The following is an 18,086-nucleotide window of genomic DNA, read 5'->3' as shown; positions in this document are numbered from 1 at the left end:
TTTTTATCTCTGGAAAAATAGTGGCCTTAATCAGATGGTTTTCGTAGTCAGTGCAAATAAAAGACATTTTTCATTAACATTTTTGAATATCGTTTTTCTTCAAAAAGTATTGTCCAGTAAACACAAGACTATTGCTTGCTCTCAATGATGATATGATAAAACTAAATAATTTTAAAGTGTGAAAAAGAAGGAAAAATAATTTATGGACATTCCATGAATATATAACACTTCGGGTCTGTATTCTATTATTATCGATTATTGGATGTTTAATTAGTTTAACACTCACATGGAACTGGAGGTGGGATTCTGGACAGGCTTACTGAAAGAACAGTGAGAGTAAAACCAGCATTAAGCAACTTGAACATTCCATGACTTTGACAGAGAAAATGGAATATATTTAGCTTTTTTTATAAGCTTTGCAACCTTTTTTCACATCACTCTGTTTATTAGTATGTTGTTTTTAAATTTTCCTATCAGTTATAATAATCTCCTAGATCTAGAAAATATCACTGTTTATCAAGCTCGTCCCAGAAAGGCTCACTGAGAACAAGGTTAGGTAAAGAGCATTATCAGTTTTCTTCTTTAATCTGGAAGGTGTTTTTAAGATGGTGCTGGAAATTCAGTTCATGTGTCCATACCACATTTCTCCACTGCTATTTTGACAGTTCAGCATCAACTCCTGATGTTTTTGATGTTTTCCTTATCCCAGTGCACATCATACTTCTTTGTTTAGTTCTATTATTTAGATTTCTCTTAATTGTTTTGTTTGACCTAAATAGGGATAATGTAGGATGCCAGTATGACTGTCACAAGCCCTTCTGCAAAAATTGCTTCTCCTTTCATTTATAAAAATGCCTGTCAATACCCAGCAAAACATAAATTATGGTCTTTCAGCTGAATTACAACTTTTCTAATACCTATTAGAGAGGCTCTTACATTACCACTGTAAATGCATGAGCAAACTAAAGACACAATACCATTGGCAACTACCTATACTTTACCTTCATCTGCTATCTTTCCAGTAAACATCTCTCTACACAGAATTTAAGGTTGTCCTCATAACCCTGGTTCTCTGTAAAGGAATCAACAGTGAAATAGAAAGAAGAAGGAGGAAATGGAAGGAAAAATGTAATTAAAATGGAGAGCAGTAGGCACTTATTTAAATGAAAAGCTGTGTTTTGAAACCAAATCCTCAGATTTGAAACAAGAAAATCCTCAGATTAATTAGACCCTACTGTACAAGCCCATTGAGCAAGATGGGCTGGGAAAACTTGCTCTCATATTTGTGACAAGAAATAATAGGGGAGGAGGTAGACCAAGCAGCACCAATTATTATAGAGGTGCTGCCAAGAAATCTTCTGCAGCCAGGGAAGCAGTGCCATCTTCAAAGTCCTTGCAGAACACGATGTTGGGCAGCACATCTTCCTCTGCTAACAGCGGGGAGGGCAGTCCTGATAGCTGTTGAGTTTGACAGTGGCTGCTCACAATTCCTGGGCTGCTCATGCAACCTTTGTGACAGCCGGCCCACACATACTAAGTCATACTAAGACTGCGAGGCTACAGTCCAATTAAGGTAGGGGTGCATTCTCAGTGGAGGTGCTGAATGAGACCAACTGGTGTGGCATCACTGGTGAGGCAGGGATCTCAGTTGCCCTCTGGTGGGCAACTGTGTGCCTGGTGAGATGAGGGAAGAACAGTGCGGTCCAGTAATTCTCTGCGTCTGCAAGAAAGAAAGTGGTTCCCTGCACAATGACAGGAGGCTTGGATGCCTGTCCCAGAATCATACAGAAATATGGTGACAGAATTGCACAGACCTGTCTGGAGTTTCACATACAGTATGCCTGTCAGGTCAGGAATTATTTAAAAAAAAACTTCTCACATCTATCTATTTTTCATACGTGTACAATATGACTACCTTATCAGTAAAATGGTCACGGATATACTGGGGGTAACCCAGCAACAGTTCAAATAAGGATGTTTTTTAAGCCACTTAAAGCTTATCTCCATTTTGTGTTATTTTCCACTGAACAGCACTGCTATTGCAAACTATTGGTATTGTTACTGAGACAGGATAGACAAAGATGCACTTTAAAGAGAAAACATCATTCCAGGGAAGATATTCAAACTGTGAACATACAAAAGTGAGACAAAAACACTTTTCAAAATGACTTTGACTCAGTGTAACACTAAATGTTTGTGTGGAGGTGTGTTGGTCACTTATCTACAACATTACATTGGTGTTTATCATATAAGAGGGATTAGTATGTTGGGTGGCCAAAACTATAAAAGACATAGTCTTTTAATAGTTAGTATTGTAGAATTTGTAACAGAGTTTCATTGCTAGGACAGTAAAGTGTAATTTGTGTAAACGTTAGTATGGATATTCCATAAAGAAGCTTCTTTCAACTCCAGCCCTCCAGTGCGCATGGTTTTTCCCTCTTACGCACTAGGAATGGTAATTATTCTGATTACTTGTGGTTTTGGATCATTTGCTAGTTAAAAATTAGTTGTGAAGTTGGCAGGAGTTGCTCATTCTTAGTTAACAAACTTAAGACATAATGCAATGCTTTTAAATATCAATTCCTCACAACTACTTCTGCAGCCACCGCTTCTACACATAAAAATAATAATTAAATGGTGAAACTTTAAAAAAATGTTGATGGATGAATGTTTCACTATCACGCTGATATGCAAATTGTTTTAGGGTCATAATAAGTTGACTTTAAAGAACATCTTCACTGCTTCACTGCCATCGAACCAAAATGACTACATGCTGAAGACAGAAAACAAACAGCTGACTTCAGAACAAGCACAAGATCTGTACGGGAGTCACTTTATCCTTTTAGGAATGAAAACGAGAACATTTAAATGTTTAAAAGCTCTTTTGTAAAGTTTCCATCTATATCAAAGTAATGAGGTAGCAGGATCATTAAAAAATCTAGGAGTCAAATTGTGTTTATTTTTACTGTCTTTTTTTAACATGTAATTTTACTGTTTCTTTAAACCAACAGAAGTGCATGCTGCATAAGTTATACATTAAAGAACATGTAAGACGTTGGTACAGTATGTTATCTGAGAATAATAAAATAATTAAAAAAATACAGATCCCCTGTCTGCACAGAGCAAAATACTGATTAGGCTGCAAAGGAACAAGCAAAAGTTTATTCCAGACTGAAAATAGAAGAAAAGAAGCACAACGATTAGGCTGTGGAGCCTTCTTCGGGGGAGAGAAGGGGGCAAGTAGCCTGGGGAGGAGGAGAAGGAATGACGAAGAGATCTAGAAAAAGCTTTAGCAGAAGGCATAGTGGGTCGCAGCAGAAGTAGGCCTTCTTGGACTACAAGAAGTTAGTAACAGATGAAGGTCCAGGCCATAGATGGGAGGCTCAAAGTCTTAAAATAGTTCAGAAGTGTTTGCCAAGCTTTAACGAGCTTAATTGTGGACCCTCTGAGTGTGTATTGAATTTTCTCCATCAAACTGCATCGTATCTCTGAACGAATATTGAACAAAAATGGTAGGTGGGGCAGCTTGTTTTCATTTGAAGAGGATAAAGCTCCTTGCAAGTAGAGATGCAAAAGCCAGGCTGTTAGATTACTGTATATTTTTGATAGGGTAAGGTTATCAGGCAGCACACCAAAAATAGCAATAAAATAAGTAGTCACGTTTTTATCAAGGATATAAGATATGAACCAACTTCAGACAAGACCAAAACATACAGTATGTCTGAGAGTGGCAGGAGGTTACCCACATATGTTACATGTCGAGTCCACATAAAGAAGAAAATTAGCAAGCTTAGGTTTAGACATATGTAAGCAGGGTATAATTTTAAACTCTATTGGACTGTGCAAGGCACAGATGGAGAAAGAGCAAACCCAGGCTGAAATAGACACTCAATGGACTTTTTGAATTACTGTTTCCAGGTCTTGTTCCCACAAAGTTTCAACTATGGACAAGGATAGACAATGTAATAAAAGAAACAGTGAATACATCTTAGATATTATGTATCTTGTATCATAAGGTGAGAGTTCAAGAAGAAAATCTCTGTCAGTTTTGGGGAGAGGCAAAGGGAACTGGATAAACAGGGTATATATAAAGTGCCTTACTTGTGCAAAAAAGTGAGATCAGATTATACTGTATATATGAAATTGTATTTCTTTCTTATTTCTTTAAATTACACAAAAAATATTTTCAAACAGATCTTGAATTGTCACAACCCCATTTCTATGCCAATTAAGGAATATACAGAATCATATTCCTTAATTGACATATCAATTGGCATTGATCAAAATATCTAAATGATTAGTATTAAGAGGAGAATGCAAAGAGAGTTTCATAAAGACAAAATGCTTCCTGAACTGAATCCAAGTACAGAGGATGTGTTGTACTGTGGGGTTGTGGGTGAGCTGAAAAATACTCTGGGGTAGAAAAGGGCACTTCAAGGCCAGAAGGGATGAGGAATTCTTTACCAGGCCAGATCTGATTCTAATAATTTAGCTGGGTACCAATACAAAAGATTCTTAGTATTTGCTGCACAGTAATAAAACTGACAAGGAAGGATTTTAACATCCACATTAAAAAAGGAAATAGGATGTTAGGAATTGCGAAGTACGTGTCACGGATGTGACAAACCGTGTGGAATGGCAGGAGAGCAGAAAAAGACCCAATATGTAGCGATGGAACGGGGGTTAGCCCGGGCTCAGCTGTTCTGGAGTCATATAGAAACCAATGCCCTCAGGCAGCGGATGTGTGGAACGTCAATGCTGAGCGAAGGTGAATGAGTGACCCGGAAATATATAGCCCCAGAGAGAGAGACACCGGAAGGACAACAAAGCACAGGAAACTAGGGACAGGACAGAGTAGGAGTGCCCTCTGGCTGCAGAGGGCATGACAGTAGGGTGGTTATCTTTTATCAGCAGCAATGATCTACTGTAGTAGCTTGACAAATAGTAGAAGGTAAAATAGAAGAGTTACAGCTTCAGTACTGTAAATACAGAGTTAGGTAAGGGTGAAAGCTGCGGGGGGAACTTTTTATAGAAAAATTCTATACAAAGGCCATCTGGCTCTGATGATTTTGCAACTCTGCACAGCACCAATTGCCTGAATTAGCTTTTAATCAAGAAAAACAGAAAAGCCTTTTTTATTCCAATGCAAATAATGAAGTTAGTGGAGCTAAGTGAAATTTAATTCACTTAGCTCCACTAACTCCAGATAACCTGTAGATACTGTATATTTAAATGAAAAATATTAGATTTCAGTTTTTCTTTGCTGTCCATTGCAAAATTGAAAATACTACAGTATAAATGTTTGTACTACCGATGCATTCAGGAAGGAAGGCGAAATACTTAGAAATTTCCATTTATTGGTGCATTTTTTAGTTTAAGTTCCTGGGCTACAAAAATATGTATTAAGCAAAAATACAATGCATATTTGAAAAAGCTTAAATGTATCTTTTTTTCAAGCTGTAATATTTCTTTTTTTAAATAGGAAAAAATGTTGGAAGTGCTAAGTGAGCTCCTTAATTACTTTGGTCTGGGAAAACCACAATCCAGCATGTCATACAGGTCTGTTATATCATCACATTTGTAAATAGTTGGAGCATATATCAATATACTGTATCAACAGTTCTGATCAATTTAAGACGTTTTTTAGATAGGTCGAACATTACTACAGGGAAATGGCATTTCAATTTCAAATAAACTCCTTATCTGAGCAAATCCTCTGTTTCAGTGTTCAAAATGAAACTGTCCCAAATGTTTTGAAATCGTAGATTTAAGGCTGACCCACAAAAGGACCACTTTTGGCCACGCATTTTCCATTAAAACGCTATATGGCAGTTTAAACTCTCTTAGAGACCTATTGTGCATTAAGGATTTGACAGCGATGGAAGCATCCATAAAGGCAGGATCCAGTGGAGGGAACATTAATACTTCCAAAACAGTCAGTATCTTCCTAGCTGGAGTGAGACCATAAAAATTGGGAGAGCACAAGAATGGTTATAAATGAGAGAGGGACTTGATCCATCTTGCTTGTTTGAGTGCTTGGGAATTCGCGTTTCAATAACATTTGCTGAGTTGTACTGAATGTTCCAGACTTACACTACTCTGTTTTAAACCAGATCTGTTTCTGTTGCTTTGAAAGTCTGAGCTTGAGGTCTTTCTTTAGCAAGAGCAGTAGATGAGAGGAAGGAATACCCTTGTTTAGAAAAGTGGAAAGGGAAGAGGAAAATTAATTCCAAAACTTATTCCCATCTCGGCATCTTTGGGGATCCCTGGACAAAATGTATAAAAAGGACTAGGAAGAAAATTAAATGAGATTTTATAGGGATGGAGGAACACTGTCAAGAAAAAATAAGTGAACAATTTGAAGAGGCAGTACCTTCTGTATACACACCCAAAGAAGGCTCCACAGCTGAAATGTAGTATTTCTTTTCTTCTCTTTTCAGGATGGTATAAGCCTTTACTTGATCCTTGTACCGTAAAAATAAGTGAATAACTACTGAGATTAGAAGGGGATTTGCAGATTTGCGTCTAGGGCCATCATTCTTGGCATCATCATAGCTATGCATGGTTGGTTATAAATGACTCAGTTTAAATGAGAGGACTGGTGGTGTAATAACTAAGATAGTTAACTCCCTGGGGTGGGGGTGGATTGCTTAAATAACACAGAGCTCACACTGTCATAATCTGTGATTTTCTGCTGTTTTTATTTGAAATATAATAAATATATGTATTATAGGTACAATAGTCAGGTTCCCTGGAAGCAGTTCTAATTCTCAGTAAGTAAAGACAGTTGGGAAAAATGCTAATTTCTTGGAAATTAATTAAGGTATTAAGATGAAGCATCAGTGGCATTCTTTTTAGGGAATCTGTGACACTTTTTTATCTGGTATAAGCAAAGTAGTTTTTAAAGATATTATCTTTTTATTTCAGTATATGGCATTAATATATATTTCTTATTTAATAGGATAAAGTAAACATACATGCAAAAGATATATAAAATACGCAAATCAGCATATAGCATGCAAGTCAATATAGGCAATGGCAAGTCTTGGAAGAGCAGGGGGAAATATTTATATATGTTATGTTCAGGTATTATATAAGGTATTTATGTTTAGGTGAGAAAATACTACTTATGGAAATTCATTAATATTGGTGTACAGTATATGACAAATGTGATCTGATTGTTTTCTGAAAACACTAACGGTACATTAGAAAAATAAATAAATTAAGTCAATTAAATCTTATAATCGCAGCAGGTTTAAGAAGCATTGTTCAGTATATCACACTTATACCTTTTCCTGAGATTTTTGGATGGTTTTCTTTATGCCCAGGTTATCATTCACTGAGCTAATGAACTGTAGCATTAAGCACAAATTCTGACAACTACACTGCTTATTATCAAGAAAAGGTCAACTATAAGGGTTAACAGGTAAATTGGAACTGGCAATAAAATTTGTTTTGTTTTGCTCTGCAACAGTTTCAAGTACTTTGTAAAAGAACCATCTATGAGCTATACTGATTTCGTATTGCTGACATGTGCTTTCACTGATATTTCATGTGATACATCATGATAAACCTACAGTACTATAAAAAAAATTAAAGTTATCCATCAAAGCAATAATCTGTTAATAAGCATTTCTCAAGATGTCCATGCGTGTTGATTTTTTATCTTACTCTCCTGCCTTGAAGACACATGTGAAGTGCAATGTGCAGTTATGGGCAGGGCAGCCCATAAGAACAGAGAGTGTCCTTAGGCTGAAACCTAGACAAAATTAATAATACCAGTCCTCATACCTATATGAAACCAATCTGAGTCAACAGCTCAAGAGGTGAATCTGCTCCATCTGAGAAAGGAGACCTCTCACATTAAAAATGATCTAAAGTCTTAGGGGGCCTTTGTTATACTTTAACCATGGTTACTCATCTATTACTCTTCTAATCCATTCTAGTGTTTAGTGCAACCAGAATTGTAAATTAATGGGATTTTAAACTATCCCATTTACAAAATTCTCCATTGGAGTGGAATGAAAGGATCACTGGTTGAATAACCCTTTTTTAAACACACAAAATCACCCCATGTATGCAATAAACAATTATTTAAACTATTAAAACTAAATGCTGTTGACTATACCAAATTAACTTTTGTAATACAACAGAAAACTTAATAATATCTTCCCTACTTGGAGTGCAGAAGTGTCTCTTTTACCTAAGTAAGTAAATGGCACAGGAACGCCCATGCTGCTGTATTCACCTGTAGCTTCAAGGTAACTGCAATATAATTGCAAAAGTTATGTTCCATGTCAAATCATTTGATAAGAATATAATTTGATTTGTTTTTACAGTTACTACAGCACTGCCTCTGGATGGTTTTATTGTAGGATTAAAATAATCGGATTTTTCTAAGCAGATATGAACCTGGGACATTGTGTTTTAATGTGGCATTTGGATTGGCAAGCTATGTGAATGTGTCTTACTGTATGTTACATTTGCTTTTAAAAAAATCTCATTTAAGAGTTCAGAGATTACTATGGGTCATTTCTTGCCTCACACACTTAATGAGAACAGTAAATTTCCCCAGAACACAGCTGTAGCCTTATTTAGTTTTCTAATAATTCTAATTAATCCTAAAATTTAAAAGCCTGAGACTACTGTATAATAGAAGATTAAGGCTACTAGATGAATTTAAAGAAAGAAAGAAAAAACTATTGTTCAGTTCAGTTGTAAATACTGAATTGTAATTTCAAGTCATGCATTTGTGAAATTGATCTCTCCAGCTCTCTTCTCACATTATTAACTGAATTCAGAGTAAAGCACATTTGATAAAAAATACTTGGCACCTAATGGAGCAGACACAGAAAAAAAGTACAAATTGAAATACCATCTGTTAATAAATGCTGTCTCAGGAAATTTTTACTAAGTATCCAGATAGAACATCAAACAAATTTAGGCAATAGCTGTGTAAATAAGATTACCAGGCTGTGGTAGTGATAATTAGTTAAGAATATAGAAATCTAGCTTTTTGTGAAAGTTTATCCTTATCACTTTGAGGAGAGAACAACGTGACTTTATTACAGTATATCAACGTGTTAATCAGCTAACCTTTAAATGGTTCTTACACAATAGATGAAAACAGAAATCTGTTTCAGAGATTTGACTCATTGGATGCCAAGCTGTGTTCTGAATAAAAGGATCTTGTTCACTGAAAATATTTTATTGCAGAAGTTTGTAAAACTCTTTCCTGAGTCATGCCACCACTATTGTAGTGCCTGTCTGGACTGAAGAGGTTGGAGGGCAATTTAATTTGAAACCAAACACATTCACATGTACAACCTTATGAAACAATGACAGAGTTGATCAATCCCCATTTCCTGAAATGGTTTCATAAACATTGTACATTGCAATAATAGGATAAACTGATAGATCTACACAGGTCATATGAACATCTGTTCTGTTCTAATTAATGTATAGTATACAGCAAATACGAAGTTTACAATAGTTTTATTTTTTAATATCCCACCACAACGAAAAGTAACATTCACATCACACCACAATGATTTTACATTTTTCCATTTACTTCTTCAATTGATATGTTTGTCTTGATACAAAAAGAACCTTGTCATATCTTTTCTGTACTCATTACATTTAATAAGATGAAATGCATTAATAGAACAGCTGTTTTGTTAACTACAAAATATGTAATTTTTAGTATTTTTTCCAAAAATGTCAAAAACAACTTAATTTCTTTTACCTTTTGTTCTTTTTTACCTGACTCACAGAAAAGAAACTCTGAATTCTAATTTGAGAAACCACTCTTACTTTGAACTTCCAGTGCTGTGAAAGCAGATGATAAAATCAGACTTGTATTATTAAATACAGGAGGAATTATTTCAGCACACACATACAGCTCAGCAGTAGTCATAGTAGAAGTAGAAATAGCATCAACAGTAGTAATAATAATTAATAATCAGATAAATTATAATTTTGGAGTGCATTTCTGAAGGAGAAGGAGACCATGAAAAGCAACACATTTTATAATATACATTTTCTGTAAAATTATCATAAAATAATTTAGAAACAACGTACTTCTCTCATTGAGATTATTCATAAAGAAGAGAGATAAGAGAAAAATGTGACTATGTAAATACATGTATCGCCATATCATACTATATATCATACCCCATGAGAAAAGTTTAAGTTTGCCGACAAATTTCAAGCTGTTGATACATGTATTGTGGTTCTGCCCCCTGGTGGCTGTTGATTATACCTAAAATATATTTCTATACTGTATACAGTATAAGTTTGAAGTACTGTATGCTGCTACTCCCAGTTATAAGTGTATGGCATTCCAGTACAAACAACAGCCGACCATCGACTAGCTTTCAAGATTGTTTCAAGAAAAACACAGCTCTATTCAGACAATATTTAACCCATAATATTCAATGACAAATAACTTCAACAAAAGCTGAAGTTTGGCTTGACTGCTGACTGACACTCTTTGGCTGGCTCTAAATGCTTCCAGATGATTGAATTGCTTGACATAAAAACATTCTGCTTGACCTCGCTTGAATCTGCTGCAAAAGTGTTTTCTAAACTACTTTATCTAGCAGGGGAGCCAGAGCCTTCCGTGGTAAACAACATGAACAGGCAGGACACACCCTGGATGGGATGCCATCTCAGGGCACACAGAGACTCTGATTTTCCCAGAATCTGATTAACTTCCCAGTGTGTTGTTAGGCAGTGGGAGGAAACCAGAGCACTTGGAGGAAACGCAGGAAAACATGGGGAGAACATACAATTTGCATGCTAAGAGCACCCCGTAGTAAGACAGACAATATGTAATATAAACAGGTTAATGTTTCTATAATATCATAGCATAATGAGCTAGTGCTTTAGCATAGCAGTAAGATTAAAATTCCAGCTTCACAACAAGGAAGCTACTTCCATAAGATGCAGTGTAGAACATCACAGTTCATTTGGACAAAAACGGTCATGACATTTAGTGAGACTTGTAAACAAGGTTTACTGTAGAATCGACTTTTTATGTTATTTCAATGGGGAATTATTTTTCTTTCAAGCGGATAGCTGTTCGTCCTTTTGGCAAAGGTAAGATACACAACCCAAACCTTATAAAATAATGATGTACCCACTCCATTGTGTATTAATCCATTAAAACCTTTTTCTTTTCTTTCTTTTCCATCAAAAGTGGATAGAGGGATTTCACTTTATAAAAAAACATACCCTGTGGTTAATATTCTTGTTGAGATTCTTAACAACAATGACAAACTCCCGAGATACTGATGTCTATTGCACATCTTTCACAACAGTAATATATAGCAATCACTAAGAAAGATGATTGCCTTCCATTACTGTGATATGATGAAACACTTTTCCATGTACTGATTGACAATCCTGGTGCAATATACCTCTGTCCTCTGGTTTTTGTTCTGTGTGATTTCCTAATTAATTAAACCTACTAAAGTCTTAATTGGACCCAAGGATTGATTTTTAACTCTTTTCTTCTTTCATCTCTCCGATTAAATGTATTAGACATATTTTTAGTCACAGAGAAATGAATGCAGAGCGGTGGCGCTGTGGCTAAGGATCTCTGCCTGTGGCTGGAAGGTTGCCCGTTCAAATCCCATGGTTGGCAGAGGAATCTTACTCTGTTGGGCCCCTGAGCAAGGCCCTTAACCCCAGCTGCTCCAGGGGCGCCCTATAAATGGCTGACCCTGTACTCTGACCCCAAGCTTCTCTCCCTGTCTGTGTGTCTCATGGAGAGCAAGCTGGGGTATGCAAAAAGACAAATTCCTAATGGAAGAAATTGTATATAGCTAATAAAGTGATCTTATCTTGAATAAGAATACTGAATCCTGAATACTGTGACCTGTAGTACTGTCAAAGTAAAGACAGTCCTTAAAAAAAATAATGTTGCAAACATGTCTCCTTTCTACCACTAGATGGAAACAGTGCCTTCAAAGAAAGGTTCATTACAATGTGTGGTAATATTAAACCCATTCCATGGTCCTCTTATCAGAAAACTGTTTATTCCTGGCAACTAGTCAGCCTTTCCTGAAAGCGTAGGGTGCAAGATTGGACTGTATCTTGTACAAGATGCCAGTCCATCCAAGGCAGTATAAAACAAAGCTTTTACCAAGTAAAGCATTTTACAATCCTATTCTATTACAGTGCACACTGGAATGAACTTTCTAGCATTTAGAGAGTTTAGAGAAACTCCCAAATGATTAAATAGGTTTCTATGAAACCGGCAGAAGACTGAAAAAGGTAACTCTTGTCCTTTATATTTAATAATTATACTGATTGAGTTCAAATACTGTACTTCCTTTTTTTCAGGGGAAAAAAGTAATATAAGTCTTTGCATTCCACACATCCATTCTTCCCCTTTCTAATCATTTAATATAATTCAGGGTCACAGGGAGTCAAAGTCTATCCCAGCAACCAATGGGAAAAAGGCAGGATACACCCCAGACAGGACGCCAGTGCATTGCAGGGCTTATACACGCTCACACCAGGGCCAATTTTCCCAGAAGCCAGTATGTTTTTGCAGTGTGAGTGGAAACCAGAGATCCCAGAAAGAAAACACACATGAACATGGGGAGAACATACTGTACAATCTCCAACAGGGAGCACCCAGCTCTGGAATTGAACCCAGGGCCATGCTGCCCCCTAATTAAATTCGATATTTAATTACATTTTAAAAATGATTAAAACAATTAAAATCCTACAATGGGAAGATAAAGAGACAGAAGGCAGCCTGCTATATATCATAGCTATAAAACTATAAACACAGAAAGGTAAACAGTTAACATTTATAACTCTTAATGTCAATAAAGATTGAGTTTAAAGTGGAATTTCAAAATGCAAAAGAATTAAACAGTTTCATTTGCTAATTAATTATAAAAATGTAAAACAAAGTTCTTCTGTCAGTCCATAGAGAAAAAAAGGACTTTCGTATGACCTATACACAATGCTACATTGAGAACTACTTTCAAAGCCTGTTACTCATAAATGTATAATACTCAAAGTAATTTGCTCTTTTTAGTCATTCTCAGGTCTATAAATCTGTTATGTTGCTTGCTTTCATCTTAGGTTTAGTCATGTGTTGTGCAATTAACTGAGGTTAGAAAAACATTATATCCCAAACAGGGACTAAAAAGGCAGTTGTAGACACACAGGAGGTTGGAGTTTGTTTTCAGGGCCTTTTAGGGAAAGTGCAAAAATGTTTTGCACTGCTTCACTGCCTTTAACAAGGAAACTTTGGTTTCATGTCAGCATGTGCTTCCTACCATGATAAATCTCAAGAATGAAAAAATTTAATTTTAACTTGCTTTGCTCCCATTGCTTGCTGGGATAGACAGTGGCTCTCGTGCGACCCTGTATTAGATAAAGCGGTTAGAAAATGGATGAATGCAATCATTTCACTTTTTTAGTTTGAGCAAATGTACTCAAATGGTTATACTTGTACAGTATATCAGGCAAATCTTTTTTCTTTCCTTAAGGAAAAAGAAACATTCTTTAACATCATAATGGTTTGAAAAAAAATGCTGGAGTTTATGTGGAGTAAGGAATCAATTGAGAATGAAGAATCTTCTACATACTGTATGAAATGCAAAGCATGCTAGACACTTAAAGTTGACTGAAATTGCCACAGAGCTTTTACGCCACAATTATTTCTCTTCTTTACCCAGCTGTTGGATTCCAATGAGTATCATCAGGGCAAGCTGCTGCTTTTCCTTAATGTGGCAAAAAATACATCTTATATCTATTTCAATAGATAAAATAAAACCCACAAAAGTATGTAAAAATTGTGAAAGTACTAGTTATTATAGATTATTCACATGTGCTTTGATTTGTTTATCTGTAAGTTTTCCTTCTTTTTAAACACCCAGTTAAGACAGGAATTACAAATGACAACATGTTAGAATGTTCTGAGCTTAAAATGCAATTGGAGCACCCTTCTGTAGCATGAAGTTGGCCATGTCAATGTCTGCAACTTTTAGAATCAATCTGCTCTTTTCAACAGCTGTATTATGGACAAATGTTCATTCTGCACAACACAGCGAAATTTTAGGAAGGCTGTTCAAGAATGTTGCTTTCATTCTTTTTTTCCAAATCTTTATTTCTTGCAGATGGAAAAAAATGATTTTTTTGTCAAGTCAAGACATATTCACCATTCCGCTGTCTGGAGGTCATCTGTTTTCCACTGCAAATGGGTGACAGATGCTCTTTAGAAAAGCACAATGGCTCAGTTGGAAACACTATATATATCGTATACTAATTTATCTGGTAATCCCGTTTTCTCTTATACTCTTGCCCAGTCCCAATGTTGGCTATAAAGTGTTTAAAGGTTAAGTAAAATGTAATTAAAGGATCTTCAGCTCTTTAACAACTTTACTAGTTCAGGATGATGTTATATTTCTTGGCCTTTCCAATATCCTTTACAGTTAAATACAGTATGTAAACTCCTCTCCCTGGCACGGTCACTTGAGGGTGCCCGGGAGTATGCTAATCTAGCCTACATGTGTTTTGTGGATTTGGAGAACGCATACTGTATGACCGGGTCCCTCGGCATGTGATGTGGGAGGTGCTGCAGGAATATGGGGTATCGGGACTGCTTTTGCATGCTATTCGGTCCCTATATGAAGGCAGTGAGAGCTGTGTCCGAATTCTTGGCATCAGGTCGAATTCATCCACTGTGGGTGTCAGACTCTGTTAGGCTGCATCTTGTCACCACTCCTATTTGTGGTGTTCATGGACAGGATATCAAGGTGCAGCCGAGGGTGTGAGGGTGTCCGGTTGGGGGTACTGAGGGTGGCATCACTGCTATTTGCAGATGATGATGTTGTCCTTTTAGCATCATCTGACTGTGACCTTTATCGCGCACTTGTGCGCTTCGCGGCCGAGTGTGAAGTGGTTGAGATGAGAATCGGCACCTCCAAGACTGAGGTCATGGTTCTCTCCCGGAAAAGAGTTTATTCCTCTTTCCAGGGTGGTGGGGAGGGGGGGGGGGGGGGGTTAGGGCAGCTGCCCTTAGTGGAGGAGTTTAGGTATCTTGGGATCTTGTTCACGAGTGATGGAAGAGGGGAGCGTGAGATCGACAAGCCGATCGGGGCAGCACCAGCTGTTCTGCGGGCACTGTACCGCTGTACTGTACTGTACCGGTCTGTGGCGATGAAGCGGGAGCCGAGTTTGAAGACAAAGCTCTTGGTTTACCGGTTGATCTATGGTACGTCCCTGTCCTCACGCATGGCCATGAGCTGTGGGTCATGACCGAAAGGACGAGATCGCGGATACAAGCAGCAGAAATGAGGTCTCTCCGCAGGGACACTGGGCTAACTCTTAATGACAGGGTGAGGAGCTCGGCAATCCGGGAGTGCCTCAGGGCAGAGCCGCTGCTCCTCCAGATCGAGAGGAGCCAGTCGAGGTGGTTTGGGCATCTTATAAGGATGCCCCCCGGTCTACTTCCGCTGGAGCTGTTCCAGGCACGTCCCACTGGGTTCACCAGGAAAAACGGAGTGTAAATGGATGGATACAGTATGTAACTTGAACGAACTTGAACTTGAACTTGAACTTTATTGCCATATGTAACCGGTACTGGTACAATGGAATTCTTACTTACAGAAAGTCTCTCGATTGTAAAACAAGTGTAAAAAACAAAACAAAGTGCAAACAGTGCATCAAGACAATGTACAAACAAACAATAGACAATGTGCAAGTAAACATGCAGGCAGTTTGAATGTAAACAATACAGACATGTAAACAATGACTGGAGACGTACAATAAATAAATTACAATGAGGTAGATGGTGATGGTGTAGGTGTGGTCCGAGGGGGATGGCTAAATGTGTTCGCCAGTCTCACTGCTTGTGGATAGAAGCTATTGAAGAATCTAGTGGTACAGTAAGTGTCCGTATGCTCTTATATCTCTTGCCTGAGGGCAGTGGGGTGAAGAGCTCATGGCCGGGGTGGTGACTGTCCTCTGTGATGGCCAGAATTCTACCACGGTAGAATTCTACCAGAATTCTATTCTTAAATAGAATTAAGTGTGGTAGCACATGGTTTTTTATAACACATTTCTGCAGAAAGTCATGCTATCCATTGCTACCTCCTGACAGTTTTACTAATACAGTATGTAAAATAAAACGATTATCAGGTACAGTGTATCTGCTTGCCTACAAAGATGCCTAAAAACACTTTATTTTCAAGGTTGTGCTTGACAGTCCCAGGCTCGGAGACTCCTTGCTGGCTTGCTTCAGAATAAGCTTAATGATAGTACACTATGAATGTCCATTGTTCTTCCATATTTAAAAATCCCTCCTGGGGATGAAAAGAGTATTTTGAATTGAATTATTCTCACTGTTTGTACAAAAACATTAATTCCTGTCCTTACACACAGGATCTCTATTGAACTGTTACCTGTCTCGCAACAAATTACTCAAAATTATTTTTTGATAGTCTGAATTTACTTCCTTGTTCACAACAGTACCGGTTTTACAAATCCCCCTCAAGGTTTTACATATACTGGATACAAAGTTTTACATTACATACTTGATGAAATGTAAAGATAGGCTGCAGTTTCTCAGTTGGAGTGGCCTTCATGAGCTCAAACATGACGTCTATATTCTTGTTATGTGAGATTTCCTTCCCAGGAACAATGGTATCATTACGTATACTTACAGTACATAGGCCTGCAGGCAGTGTAGTATTTTCTGGTAAGATCCCTGACAACAAATACAATTGTAGTTTGTCAATAAATACCTATTGAAAGCTAATTACTGTGTAATTGGGAAGGAAAATTGGGATATTTTATATGAGTTAAAATAACAGCAACAAAACACCAGCCTCTTAATCTAAGGTTTTACTCATAGGATGCTCTTTTAAAGTTGTTAATTATTTAACACATCTTTGTGCCTAACAGTTTGCAATTTTTTTTTCTACCACCTCAAAGCTAATAAAGAATCCTTCAAAAATGAAGGCAGATCAAACATACCGTAGTGTATTCATAGAGTGCAAGTATTAGATTAAATAACCATTACTGTTTTCTATTAATTTATACAAAATGGATAACACTCCCTTTTCAATGTTTGGAAAAATGCAAAAAATAGGAAAAATCATTATTTGTAATTATAATTACACAATCTAAAGACACAATCTTCCACAATCTAAAGACATACTGGTAGGTTAATTGACTTCTGGGAAATCTGGCCCTGGTGTGAGTGTGTGCGTGTCTGTGTCAGTGTTTGCCCTGCGATAGACAGGCATCCCATCCATAATGTACTTTATATTGCTTTCAATATATGTTCATTGCTTGTAGTGTAGGGATAGGCTCCGGCTTCTCATGACTCTAAATTGGATGAAGAGGTTAGAAAATGGATGGATAAGCATGCTTCTGTGAACTATTTCTGTCAAGGTAGTGACAGAAAGAAATTAGTGTTATAAATTAGAGACCTCTTTTTTGGAAAGACAAGACAAACAGTTATATGATCCTGAGGCAGATCCTGAGGCAGATTGTGTTACTCATGACATGTCAAGTCAATGTTTGAAAAACACACCAGCAATTAATATCCAGACAGAACTGCTCAATTGCAGCAGAGCAGCCATGTTTCAGGCAATGTCATACAGTATTGCATGGTTACATTGTTCTGTGTGTCTCTCGGGAGACTATCTGATAATTCCCTGGAGGTAACTCTGGAGACCAACACAAACACTGTGTGGGTCTGACAACTTTGAAAACAACAAAGCTATCCCCTCAAGGACACTGGTCACTTTGACCTCTTGTTTACATTTTATCAACAGAGGAAAGCAGAAAAGGTTGCAATAGGTGTAGCTAACAACACCAGAAGTACAGTATGTGATATTTGAAAATCAGAACCCTAAAAAACTATAGAGTCAGATTTTCCACAGCAGTTTCCAAAGCTTTCTGCATGAGGGTCAGGGTAAGGTCTTGCATAAAGTGCAAGGCCACGAAGGCAGGTAATGTTCTACTTGTGTCTCTTTTGATTCCAGGTTGGCATTCAGCCACATAAATAAGAACTTAAGAAAGGTTATGAATGAGACAAGGCCATTCAGCTC

Source organism: Lepisosteus platostomus, chromosome 12 (assembly GCF_059453375.1).
Source record: "Lepisosteus platostomus isolate fLepPlt1 chromosome 12, fLepPlt1.hap1, whole genome shotgun sequence".
Taxonomy (NCBI): Eukaryota; Metazoa; Chordata; class Actinopteri; order Semionotiformes; family Lepisosteidae; genus Lepisosteus; species Lepisosteus platostomus.
This window is presented reverse-complemented; position numbering follows the sequence as displayed.